Source organism: Dendrobium catenatum, unplaced genomic scaffold (assembly GCF_001605985.2).
Source record: "Dendrobium catenatum unplaced genomic scaffold, ASM160598v2 fragScaff_scaffold_1339, whole genome shotgun sequence".
NCBI classification, from domain to species: Eukaryota; Viridiplantae; Streptophyta; class Magnoliopsida; order Asparagales; family Orchidaceae; genus Dendrobium; species Dendrobium catenatum.
Genome location: NW_021319801.1, coordinates 21,076 through 33,963, shown reverse-complemented (window position 1 = coordinate 33,963; position 12,888 = coordinate 21,076).

The following is a 12,888-nucleotide window of genomic DNA, read 5'->3' as shown; positions in this document are numbered from 1 at the left end:
GAGTCACTACTCGAACTCTGGTTTGTCCCAAACAAAGATAGAAATGAAGCATTAGTGAAAAATATAGGAAGTTCTATGGAAGGATCAGGATAGTGTATGTGGTACTTCTTATCTAAGATGTATGCCACTAAATATTCTTGATCAATATTTTTTTTCCTCTTATGATGAGGAAACCCAATTTCAAAAATATTATAAATGTAATTAATGATGAGTTGAGCCTCATCAATAGGTTTTTTTGATCATAATCAGGTATGTGACAGTGGACAGGAGAAGGAGTCATATTTATATGATCACCAACCTTATGAATAATTGAGGTCCTTAAGACAAGCTTGAAGACAAGGGCATTTTGGTTCAAGAAGTAGACTCTTGCTAAATGACATACATGAGAGACACCTCTAAGAGTTTTATTAATTTTAGTCCAGTAATAATCAGATTTGGAAGTCAAAGTGTGAGCTCTCATCTTGTGAGTTCTCAATTGAAGAAAAGTTCCTAAGTCTTCTTTTATGATTTTGACTTGCGATTTTAAACAAAGAAGTTATCCTAGTTTGATTCTCATTGAACATCATGTTCACTAAGAAATAATGAAAGGTCTCTTTGTGGTAGGCATAGTTCAAAGTGAGAATTAAATAGAATTGGGTTGACACAAGGAGAGGCATAATAGAAAAGTGAATATCATCCTGAATAAGGAGCGTGGAGGGTGCGATCTTGGCGGTAATATACCTAAAAAAGGCATCCTCATTATTCTTGGAATGAAAGTTTTCATCTCCACCACTCCTAGATGAGGACTCCTTAGAAACATGAGAACACTTGCTTGAACTAACCATTCCTATGATGAGGGCTCTAGAAGGTTTAAAAGTAAAAATGAAAGTGAATGAAAATAATTTTTAAAACACGTCTATATATAGAAAAACAACCTATTGTACAATACAAATTTGAGTTTGTACGTATGATCTTGAGACCATACAAGATAAAATTATTTTTGTACATATGAATGGAAATGACAAAAATGAAATGACTTTTCATAAAATGCCATTTAAGAGGCGTCCTTTTGTACGAACTTTTTGACTAGCATTCGTAAAGACAAACAGGTGTTCATCCGGGACGATCAGAATATTAAAGATCATTTTAAAGGTGGTTAAGTTCATCCCTCATAGAAACTAACAACTGGATTGTATAGATAAAATATAATTTCATATACACAATCAATAATAATAACTGATCCTAACTGGTTAATCATCCCCATGTGTATAGATGAATCTGTACGTATCGTACCATACAAAACATATGAAAAACCAAATTTTATGTGTTCAAATCCAAATCCAATCATAGGCATGCGATAGAATTTGTATAGTATAAAAATATGTCATGCAATATGAACAAAACACTTAGAAAACAAAGCATGAAAACTAGGAAAACTTCTCAAAATCCATCATCATAAGACAAGTGACATATGTCCAAACTAAAAAATCAAAAATTAAAACCAAAATAAAAATAAAAATAAACACACATAAGCAAAACAAATAAACAGAAATAGGAAAAACTATCGTACCAAACAATTTAAATGCACAACCACATATATCATACAGGACAATGAGAATCATACAATATGATATGCAGAGAGGAAATTGAAGTTGGGCCATTGGTTTGACTGAGGGTTATGATTTCTGTAGTTAATAGATCATATAGTATGAACATGGATTATATATTACTATAAAAAATGTCAAATTAGAGTTTTGTGTGGTGAGTGTGTGATGATTAGGAAACACCATAGACAAAATTTTTTTTGTTTGTCTTTTTTTTTATTAGTTTTTATTTTTATTTTTATTTATTTTTGATTACACATGAATATCTATGACACCAAGTCTTGTCCTCAAAGTGCTAAAGGTATCGTAGGCTAGTGGTTTCATGAAAATGTCTGCCAGTTGATCTTTTATAGCTATATGTTGTAATTATATATCTCCTTTAGCTACATGATCTCTTATGAAGTGATGTCTAATGTAAATGTATTTTGTTCTAAAGTGATGAATTGGATTTCTAGAAATGTAGATTGCACTCGAGTTGACGCACATGATTAGGATGGTTCTTACGGATAATCTAGGATCAAGAAGTTATTGTTTCAACCATAGTACTTGTGCAACACAATTTCCTATTGCAATATATTCTACCTCAGCCGTGGAGAGAGCTACCAAAATTTTTTTCTAACTAGATTACGAGTCTAAAGATTGTCCTATCAATTGGCATGCGCCAGAAGTGTTTTTTTATCTACCATATATCCTATAAAATTAGAATTTGAGTACCCTAAGGTTTCAAAAGAAGTATTGTTCCTAGGATACCAAATTTCTAAGTTTGGGGTGCTTAGTAAATATATAAGGATTCTCTTGACCCTAGTTAAGTGAGACTTTTTAGGAATAGCTTGAAAACGGGCACAAAGGCACACACTAAACATTATGTCTGATATACTGGCAGTCAAGTAGAGGAGAGATCTGATCATTCCTCTATATTGTTTTTTGTCTACTAATTTTTCATTCAGGTCTTTGTTTAGTTGAATTGTAGAGCTCATTGGAGTGTTCATGGGCTTTGCATTAGGATATCCTTAATGTATTTTATTTAGCTAAGAAATGTTCCACTTTCCATTTGTTTTACACTAAAGTCAAGAAAATAATTAAGCTCTCCCATCATGCTCATTTTAAACTCATTACTCATTATTTTTTAGAATTAATCACATAATTTTTTTATCTGAAGATCCAAATAGAATGTCATCCTTATAAATATGAATAATAAGAATTTCATCTTTAACCTTTTGTAAAAAGAGAGTGGTATCCACACTCCCCTTTACAAATTCTCTATAAAGTAAGAATGAGCTAAGTATTTCATATCAAGCTCTAGGTGCTTGCATTAAAATTTCCACTATGATTTTTACCTAGCAATTTTAATGAAAGTAAAATGCAAAAAAAAAAAAAAAAAAGCAATAAGGGAAAAATCACACTAGAGAATTGATAGTGGTTCGAATAGTTGACCTACATCCCACTCCTTAGAGTCATCCACTCCAGGAAATTCATTACTAAAAAGTATTTCTCCTTTTCCCCCACAACAAGGCGGAGAAGCCTTTACAAACCACACTTCCACCTTCCCGGTGTGGCAGTGTACCAAGCGCTATGTCACCCTCCCGGTGACGGCAGCAAACCTTCTTATTTTTCTTCTTCCTGAAGAAGGTAGAGTACCTTAAAAGACACAGACGTAGAAGAATCTCTCCCTTAGAGAGCCTTCCGTAATATCTTCTTGGGTCATAGGAGGAGCAGTGTACAGCAAGCTAGGAGCAATCATGTGATCTCCCTCACACTCCTCCCTCACAAAGCTCACCTTCTCCTTCCTCTCACAAACCCCAAAATCTTCTCAAGTGCTCTCTCTCAAGGAATCCCCTTCTAATTACAGTCCTCTCTCTTATATTACCTAAAAAAAATAGAAGTTTCATTATTTAAAATAGGCTGCAAGAAACCCTAAATTTTCAATATAGCTATTATGTTCGTACAATACAATCCAAGTTCATACAGTACGAGTAGTTCAAAATAGCCTTCATCCTGGTACGAAGGAGTACGAATAGGCAAATTCTCTTAACAACATTTTATAGTATGATTTAAAATCATCCAGTACAATGTGTTATTTTCCTTCTATTCGTATAGGACAAATGCTGGGACGACCAAAACTCATCACTGCACGTCATATGGTATGACCCACTTCATACAATACGATATGTTAAAACCATCACATCTTTCAGTACGATGTTTATAGCATCCAGTATGATTAGTATAAAAATTAAGGGATCATCCATTATGATGTTTAAGATAATAAAAAATTGCCTTGGTATATCGTACAGTATAAACCATGTCGTATAATATGATAACCAATTAGTCAATAATCCTTGATTTACTGACTAATCATGGGGGTTAATTTAAGTAAGTATACAAAATATCATACCGCATGATAGGATTGTACAGTACGATCAATTAAAAATTTAAGAATTTAGAACTTCTTTAAATTAATCTAGTGGCTAGGGTTTTTAATTAGAAACACATAGTATAGTACGATACGTATTATATAATATAATTTGTTTATAGATAGTCGTTGAGCTAGATTAGATCATATAGAACGATTGAAACTCGTATAGTACGATTGATAGAAAAAAAAAATTTACTTCATTTTCAAAAATCTCTCCCCTTGTGTGTCTGCATGGTTGCTCAATTTTGCTTACGCTTTATGGCCAGACTCATGAAAAGATAAATAATAATAATAATAAAAGAAAATTATAGGGTGTAGATTCCGAATCCTACTCTACCAAGTTTTGAGTCTTGTTGTTATCATGAGTAATTTATGATCTCCCTAAAATGTTAGTACTCACAGATAATAATATAACAACAATAATAATAACAATATCAAGCCTTTATCCCACTGCGTGGGGTCAGCTACATGAATCCTTTTTCGCCATTGTGTATGGTTAAAAGTCAAAGTATCATTTAAATCTAATAAAGAAAGATCATTTCTAATATTTTGTAACCAAGTTTTTTAAGGTCTACCTCTACCTTTCTTAACCGGGTCATCAGGATGCCTTCATTTAATGTGACCAAACCATCTAAGGTGACTCTCTCTAATCTTATCTTCCACTGGAGCCACTCCAACCTTTTCACGTATATGCTCATTTTGTATCCTATCTCTAAGGGTCAAGCCACTCATCCACCTAAGCATCCTCATCTTTGTAACACTTAACTTAGTATTATGCTTTTCTTTTAATGGCAAACATTTGGCCACCATAAAGCATTACAGGTCTCACCACCATGTTATAGATTTTTCCCTTAAGTTTGAGGGGGACTTTTCTATCACACAATAAGCCCGATGCATTCCTCTACTTCAACCATCCAACTTGAATTCTACTGATAATATCCCCATCAATTTCACCATCACTCTAAATAATAGATCCAAAATATCTAAAACATGTACTCTTATTAATGACTTGATTGCCCAAAGTCACAATCCCCTCACTAGGTATATTGCTACTAAAATTACACTCTATATATTATATTTTAGATCTACTCAAGCGAGAACCTTTAGACTCGAAAGTTGACCTCCATAATTCAAGTTTACCTTTAACTCCCTCTCTGGTCTTTTCAACAAGAAGAATATCATCTGCAAAAAGCATACACCAAGGTACATCCTCTTGCAAATGTCTAGTGAGAACATCCATGACTGAAGAAAAAGATATGGACTTAAGGCTGATCCTTGATGTAATCCAACCGAAATAGGAAAATACTTGGTCAAACAACCTTGTGTTTGAACACAAGTAATAGCTCATGCATGCATATCTTTAATGATTTGAATAAAAGCATTATTAACTCTTTTCTTTTCAAGAACTCTCCATAACACTTGTGTTGGAACTTTATCATATTCTTTCTCTAAATCAATAAATATCATATGTAGATCCTCCTTATTCTCTCTATATTTCTTCGTCAAACCTCTCAATAAATGTATGGCTTCCATAGTAGACCTACCCGGCTTGAATCCAAATTGATTTTGGGAAATATTAGTATCACACTGCAACCTACGCTCCATAACTCGCTCCCATAGTTTCAAAGTATGACACATTAACTTAATTCCTCTAAAATTCATACACTCCTGGACTCATAGATAAGAATAGAAAAAAAATATTCATTGAATAATAATTCAGTAGACATTATTTGTCATCATTAAAATCTCAGATTAAAGGTCATGGACTGCAATAATCTTTCCCTTTTGATGATGTTAAATATTATTATTTATAAGAAAATTAACAAAGATTTTGTTTTATTTCATTTTTTTGTTTTTCACTTTTTTAATTAAGTAAAACATCATGGATAGAAATAGGATAAAAAAATGCATTTCTTTGGAATTAAAAAAAAAAACATGATAAATAAAACATACTAACTAAATTATATAACAAACTTCTCCCCCTTTTCATATCACCAAAAGGAGGAGTAATAAACAATACTAAGAAAAATAGTACAAAACAGAGACAAGTTAAAAAGTAGGATCCTAGTCAGGTGGAGGTGGAGGTGGCTAAATGTAGTGGTGGATGGATGCGCATTGCTAATCAATTGAAGAGAATTTTTCCCCATACCATCGCATGTCATTCTTATGTTGTTGATGTTGTTCTTGAATCTGAGCATCAAGGCAACTTTGTAGTTGGTCAAATCATTCAACTAGGTCATCGTGAGGATAGGTCGGCACAGGTCCTCGTGGTGGTGCATGCCATCTTGGTTGAATAGGAGCTCGTACTGGAGAAACCTCTCCCTCTTCTTCATCAAAATCTAGTTCATCCTGATCTTGTCTCTGATGAAACAAAAAATGGTAGGAGACATTCGTATAGAAAATGAGTAGATTGTCCGGTTCACTCGGATATGTTAATTAATATTTATTTTGAAGAATGTAACCTATGAGGTGGCCAAGGGCTAGGTTTTATTTTTATGGGTGGTAGGGAGGCAAACTAAGGTCATGTTTCTGATATAATAAATAATTAAACGAGCCTCATCAAATTTGGTGTTTGACATAATAAGGTAGGTAACAACGGATAAGATTGGGCTCATGCAGATTTTATCGCCAGCTTTGGGTATGATTGAAGTTCAAAGAACGTGTTGAATAATTATGGCATTTCGGGTTAGTGATTGAACAAGTAGTTGGTGTTGGTAAAAAGTTACATTCCTAAGTACTAGATTTGCAGCACTCTGATAATAAGGTACTCTAGAACCTTCAGTAGATAGCCCAATGTATTAGGTGAGGTCTGCCTTAGTGATTTCGACACATTGTCAGCATACAAAGGAGGTGAGGGTTAGGTTTTTGACATTCATAGTTAGGTTGGTCAGGAATTCAAATAGAAGTTCAGAAGTGTACGGGAAGGCTAGGGTAAGGAGGAATTGCGAAGTGGTGGACACGAATAAGCTCATTACCTAAAAATTTAAGGCAGCTTAATTCAACATTCGAGATGGGGTAATTTTGCATGCCTTGAATTTGTTGTAGGCTTGTTAATCTTTGGCAGTCAAAAAATGATCATTAGAATGGCGAGAGGAAGATGAGCTTCCAAGGATGAGACGACCATGCTTACAAGAGCTTTCCATTTAGGGAAAATAGGTGAGAGCGAGTGAGGTGGCTAAGGAGTGAGGGATGTGACCATATATGCCCTCTAATTTATAGTGTTGTTTGGATATCGTATAATACAATTAAGGATCATTCAGTATGATCAAGGATTGTTTAGTACGATGTGTAATTAGGTCATCTGGACAAACAGTTGGGAAAATTTGGAATAATCATACAGTACGATGCTTATCATACAGTATGATATGAAGGAATTTCATTCGACCCGAGGGGTCGTCGGTATTATTGTTGAAAAACTAGTTCGTACAGTACGAACAAGTGTTCGTACAGTACAATAAGAATCGTACCAACCAACTTTAATTCATCCCAATCCATTTTGCTTACGTGGATCATATAATATGAAGAAGAGTTATCATATAGTATGACGTGCAATTATATCGCAATAAATAATTTGAATGCACAACCATGTATATCATATATGAAGATGAGAATCGTATAGTATGATATATAGAGAGGAAATTAAAGCTGGGCCATTGGTTTGACAGAGGATTGTGATTTCTGTAATTGATAGTTCATACAGTACGAATGTGGATCGTACAATATGATAAAAAAATATCTATTTTGAGTTTTGTGTGGTGAGTGTGTGATGATCAAGAAACACCTCAGACAAATTTTTTTTTTTTTTCATTTTTTTTCCTTTTGTTTATATTTTTTGTTTTTATTGGTTTTGGTATTTTTTTTTTATTTTTTTGGATTACGCATGAATATCTATGACACCAAGTCTTGTCCTCAAAGTTCTAAAGGTGTCGTTGGATAGTGGTTTCATGAAAATATATGCCAATTGATCTCCTATTGCTATATGTTATAATTCCATATCTCCTTTAGCTACATGATCTCTTATAAAGTGATTCCTAAGGTCCATGTGTTTTGTTATAGAGTGTTGAATTGGATTTTTAAAAATGCAGATTATACTCGTAATATTGTGCATGATTGGGATGGTTCCTACATATAATCCAAGATCAAGAAGTTATTATTTCAACCAAAGTTCTTATGCAACACAATTTTCTATAGCAATATTTTCTGCATCGTTCGTGGATAGGGCTACCGAATTTTGCTTTTAAATGGACCAAAAAACTAAAGATTGTCCTATGAACTGGCAGGTTCTAAATCTGATTTTTCTATCTACCATACATCTTGCAAAATCAGAATCTGAGTACCTTAAGATTTCAAAACAAGTGTTGTGCCTAAGATACCAAAATTATTAAGTTCGAAGTGCCTAGTAGATATCTAAGCATTTTCTTGACTACAGTTAGGTGAGACTCTTTAGGATCAACTTTAAAACTGGCATAGAGGCACACACTAAACATTATGTCTAGTCTACTAGCAATCAAGTAGAGGAGAGATCCGATCATTCCTCTAAATTTTTTTTGGTCTACTAATTTTCCATTCAGGTCTTTGTCTAGTTGAATCGTAGAGCTCATTGGAGTGTTCATGGGCTTTGTACTATCCATCTCATATTTTTTTAAGAATTTCCTTAATGTATTTTGTTTGTCTAAGAAATATTCTACTTTTCATTTATTTTACACAAAAGCCAAGAATATAATTAAACTCTCTCATCATGCTTATTTCAAACTCATTACTCTTTATTTTTAATAATTCCTCACATAAATTTTTATCTGAAGATCCAAACAGAATGTCATCGACATAAATTTGAACAATGAGAATTTTATCTTTTACCTTTTGTAGAAAGAGAGTGGTGTCCACACTCCCCTTTATAAATCCTCTATCTAGTAAGAATGTGATAAGTCTTTCATACTAGGCTTTAGGTTCTTGCATTAACCCATACAGTGTCTTTTTTAATTTGAATATATTATTTGGAAATTGCGAGCCTTCAAATCTGGGGGGTTACTCAATATAAACATCATCTTTGATTACCCAATACAGAAAAGCACTATTTATATCCATTTGATATAGTTTAAAACTTTTAAAGCAAGCAAAGGCTAAGAGCACCATTATGGCTTCTAGTCTAGCTACCAGGGCAAAGGTTTCTTAGAAGTCTATCCCCTCAATTTAATTATACCCCTTAGCTACTAGTCTGGACTTATTTCTTACTATTGTTCCTAAGTAATTCACCTTATTTTTCAAGATCCATTTTGTTCCAACTACACTCTAATCTTTAGGTCTTTTGACTAACTCCCAAACATTATTCCTGGTGAATTAGTTCAATTCTTCTTGTATTGCAAGGATATATAGTTCATCTCCTAAAGCTTGATCTATATTTTTGGGTTCTATCATAGAGATGCATGTAGAATGACTAACCTCCTTCCTAATTTCGTGCCTAGTCCTCACACCTTCTGATGGGTCTATTAAAATTAACTCTTTAGGATGACTAGAAGAGTATCTCCATTCTCTAGGCATGTCGTTCTGAGGTTCTTCCCTTTCTCATATGGTCATAGTTTCTACTTCTTGAATTGCCTCTACTTCATCTTCTTCAATTTTAGATTTAGAGGGCTTATCCAATTCATCAAACACTAGATAAATGGAATCTTATACTATTAGGATTATCTTATTGAAGATTCTATAGGCCTTATCTACAAATGAATAACCTAAGAAGATACCCTCATCAGACTTGGGACAAAATTTTCCTAAAGAAAGTTTGTCATTAATTAAGATAAAGAACTTACAACCAAAGACATATAAGTGTGAAATATTCAGTGTCCGACCCTTAAGGAGTTCATAAGGCATTTTATTCAGCTTCGATCTAATGTTCACTATATTTAAGACATAATACAATACGCCGTATTTACCACTTCTACCCAAAAATATCTAGAAAGAGTGTACTCAGCTAACATTGTCTTAGCATCTTCTACCAAGGATCTATTCTTTCTTTCTACTATTCCATTTTGGTGAGGAGTTCTAGGGGAAGAGAAGTTATGCTCTATTACTAACTCTTGATAGAATGATTCAAATCTTTTATTTTGAAACACTCCAACATGATCATTATGACCTGTTGAGATTTTACATCCTAATTTTCATTAAATCTATGTGGAGAAGATCTTAAATTTCTCAAACGACTCATTCTTATATGATAGAAATCTTACCCAAGTGAATCTAGTGAAGTCATCTATAATTACAATTATATAATTCTTCCCACCTAGGCTAGCTGTGCTAACAGATCCAAATATGTCCATGTGAAGGATTTCTAGTGGCCTATATGTGTTTACATCGTTGATTGAATGAAAAGATGATTTTATTTATTTTCCTAGTTGACAGGTATCATATAGATGGTCCTTAGTGAAGCTTAACTTAGGTACGCCTCTAACTAAGTTTTTTTAGATGATATTTCTAAGAGTTTTCATAATAACATGGCACAGTCTCCTATGCCATAGCCACAAGTCATCTATCATTATTTTTAAACAAAGTGAATTTGAAATTTCAATGCAATCAAGATCTAATATGTAAATATTATTTATTTATTTTCCTTCTAATACAATTTTATCGTTTAAACTAATCAGGCATTTGCTAGAATGAAATTTTATGTCAAAACTTTTATCATATAATTGACTAATGCTTAATAAATTATGCTTTAAACCATCAACTAACAAAATATTCTAAATTAAAAAATTCTTAGCATTTCTAATAATATATGAGCCCAACACTTTCATGGTGGTGTTTTCTCCCAACTTCACTTTGCCTCTGGTCCTAATCTTTAGTATAATGAACTTATTCATGTCTCTAGTCATATGACTCAAGCAGCTATTGTCCAAGTCCACATACTCTCACTAGGTCTTTTTTGAGGGCACCCCTACAAAGTCATACAAGAGTTAGATTTGGGAACCCAAGTGAGTTTGGGTTCCTCCTTATGCTTGCATGAATGAGATGTATGCATGCTATACTGTGATGAATGCAATTTTGATCTCCATACTAGGTATGTCCTATGGTGAATTATGTATGTGCGGGCTATGTGACCTAGCATGCCATAAGAGAAGCACTTAGCATAAGGAAATGGGTTCACTAACCTATGTGGGTGGTAATGTCTCTTCCTAAAGTTGTGTGATGCATGTAATGCTAAGGTTTGCTGGGTTGGCTAATGTGGATGATGTCTTATCTTTTTCAAGTGCTATGATTTTTTCTTTAAATTTGTTATTTTGATATTCCATTCATGCAACTTCCCATTTTAAAAGATATTCATTGTGATCTATCTCCCATGTAAGTTTCTTTAGTTTGTCAAACTCCTTTTCTAATTCAACATGCGATGTTTTAAGAATTCATGTGCATTAGTTAATTCAATATGCTTCTTATTTAATTCATCAAACTCATCAAGTAAGGACATGTGATCTCTTTCTAAATTAGAATTTTCTTTGACTAAGTTAGCAAGATCAATTTTTAAAGTACTAATTTCAATATTAAAACTAGTATGCATTTTCTTAAACTTTCTGTACAAATTATGGATTTTCTTAGAAAAAAAATCTTCATATGAAAATTGATATACCTCATCTTGATCTGATTGATTAAGATTATCGTTAGCCATTAGACTCAAATTTGTTACCTCCTCCTCTGCTTCTTGTCCTGATGATTGTGAGGGAGAGTCAACCCAAAATGACTTTTGTGTATTCAACTTCCCTTTCTTATATTTTTCTTTCTCCTTGCCTTTTTCCTTAGTTGGATGACACTTTAAGTTGGGGAAATAAGCTTGGAGGTAACTTGGTTTCCTGCACTTAAAACAAATCGTGTCAGATGAAACTTTAGTAGTTCTTGAGCTTTTATCATTGTTCCAGTTATTCTGATGATGCTTTGTTTTCTTTTCAGAAAATTCTTAAACTATCGGGTCATCCAGTCTATGTCATCTTCTTCCTCCGCTATGGAACTTTCATTTTTTTTAGTTGTTTACTTTCAATGCCACCATCCTCTCCTTCTTCTTTTCTCCTGCATCACTTTTCCTTTGAGTCACTCCTTGCTTGTACACAATGAGTGACCTAAGCAAATTTTTAATAGAATAAATATTTAAATCTTTGGATTCGATAATTACAGTAATTTTAGCATCATAGGAATTTGGTAAGCATCAAAGAATCTTATTAACTTTTTCATAATTAGAAGTTTCTCTACCTAATGCATGCAAGGATGTCTCTATTTGGGTGAACCTAGTGTACATGTCAGATATAGTTTCATTAGGTTCATATGGAAGAGTTCGTAATCATGCAATAAAATGTTAAGTTTTAACTATTTAACCTTACTAGTTCCTTCATATGTAATACACTATCTATCCCAATTCCCCTTACAAGTAGCACAAGTAGGTACTCTATTGTAGTCCTTAGATTTTAAAGCAAAAAAGAAATAGTTTAAGTACTTCGCATTTAATTTTGCTAGATCCTGATCCCTATTACTCCATTCACTAAAAGGTACTTGAGTTTTCATGCCATTCACAAGTTTAAATGGTGCAACATAACCTTCTTGAACCAACATCCACATACGATAATATATAAAATGTTAAAAAGTAGACATTCTAATTTTTCAGAAATCAAACTTAATATCATCAAACAGTGGTGGATGGGTTATAGAAGAACCCTCTACAGTATTACGATTACCAAAATAAGATATGATTTATTTTTTCAAGATTTACTAAAACACTATTTTTGAAACCTCGCCTGATACCAATTGAAAGTACGAGATGCGCCGAGAGGGTGGGGGGTGAAATGGAAATTTGTTGAAAAAAATGACAATCATAAATAAGAATTCTAATTTTTTTGTGTTTTTAAATTTTAAAGAATAAAA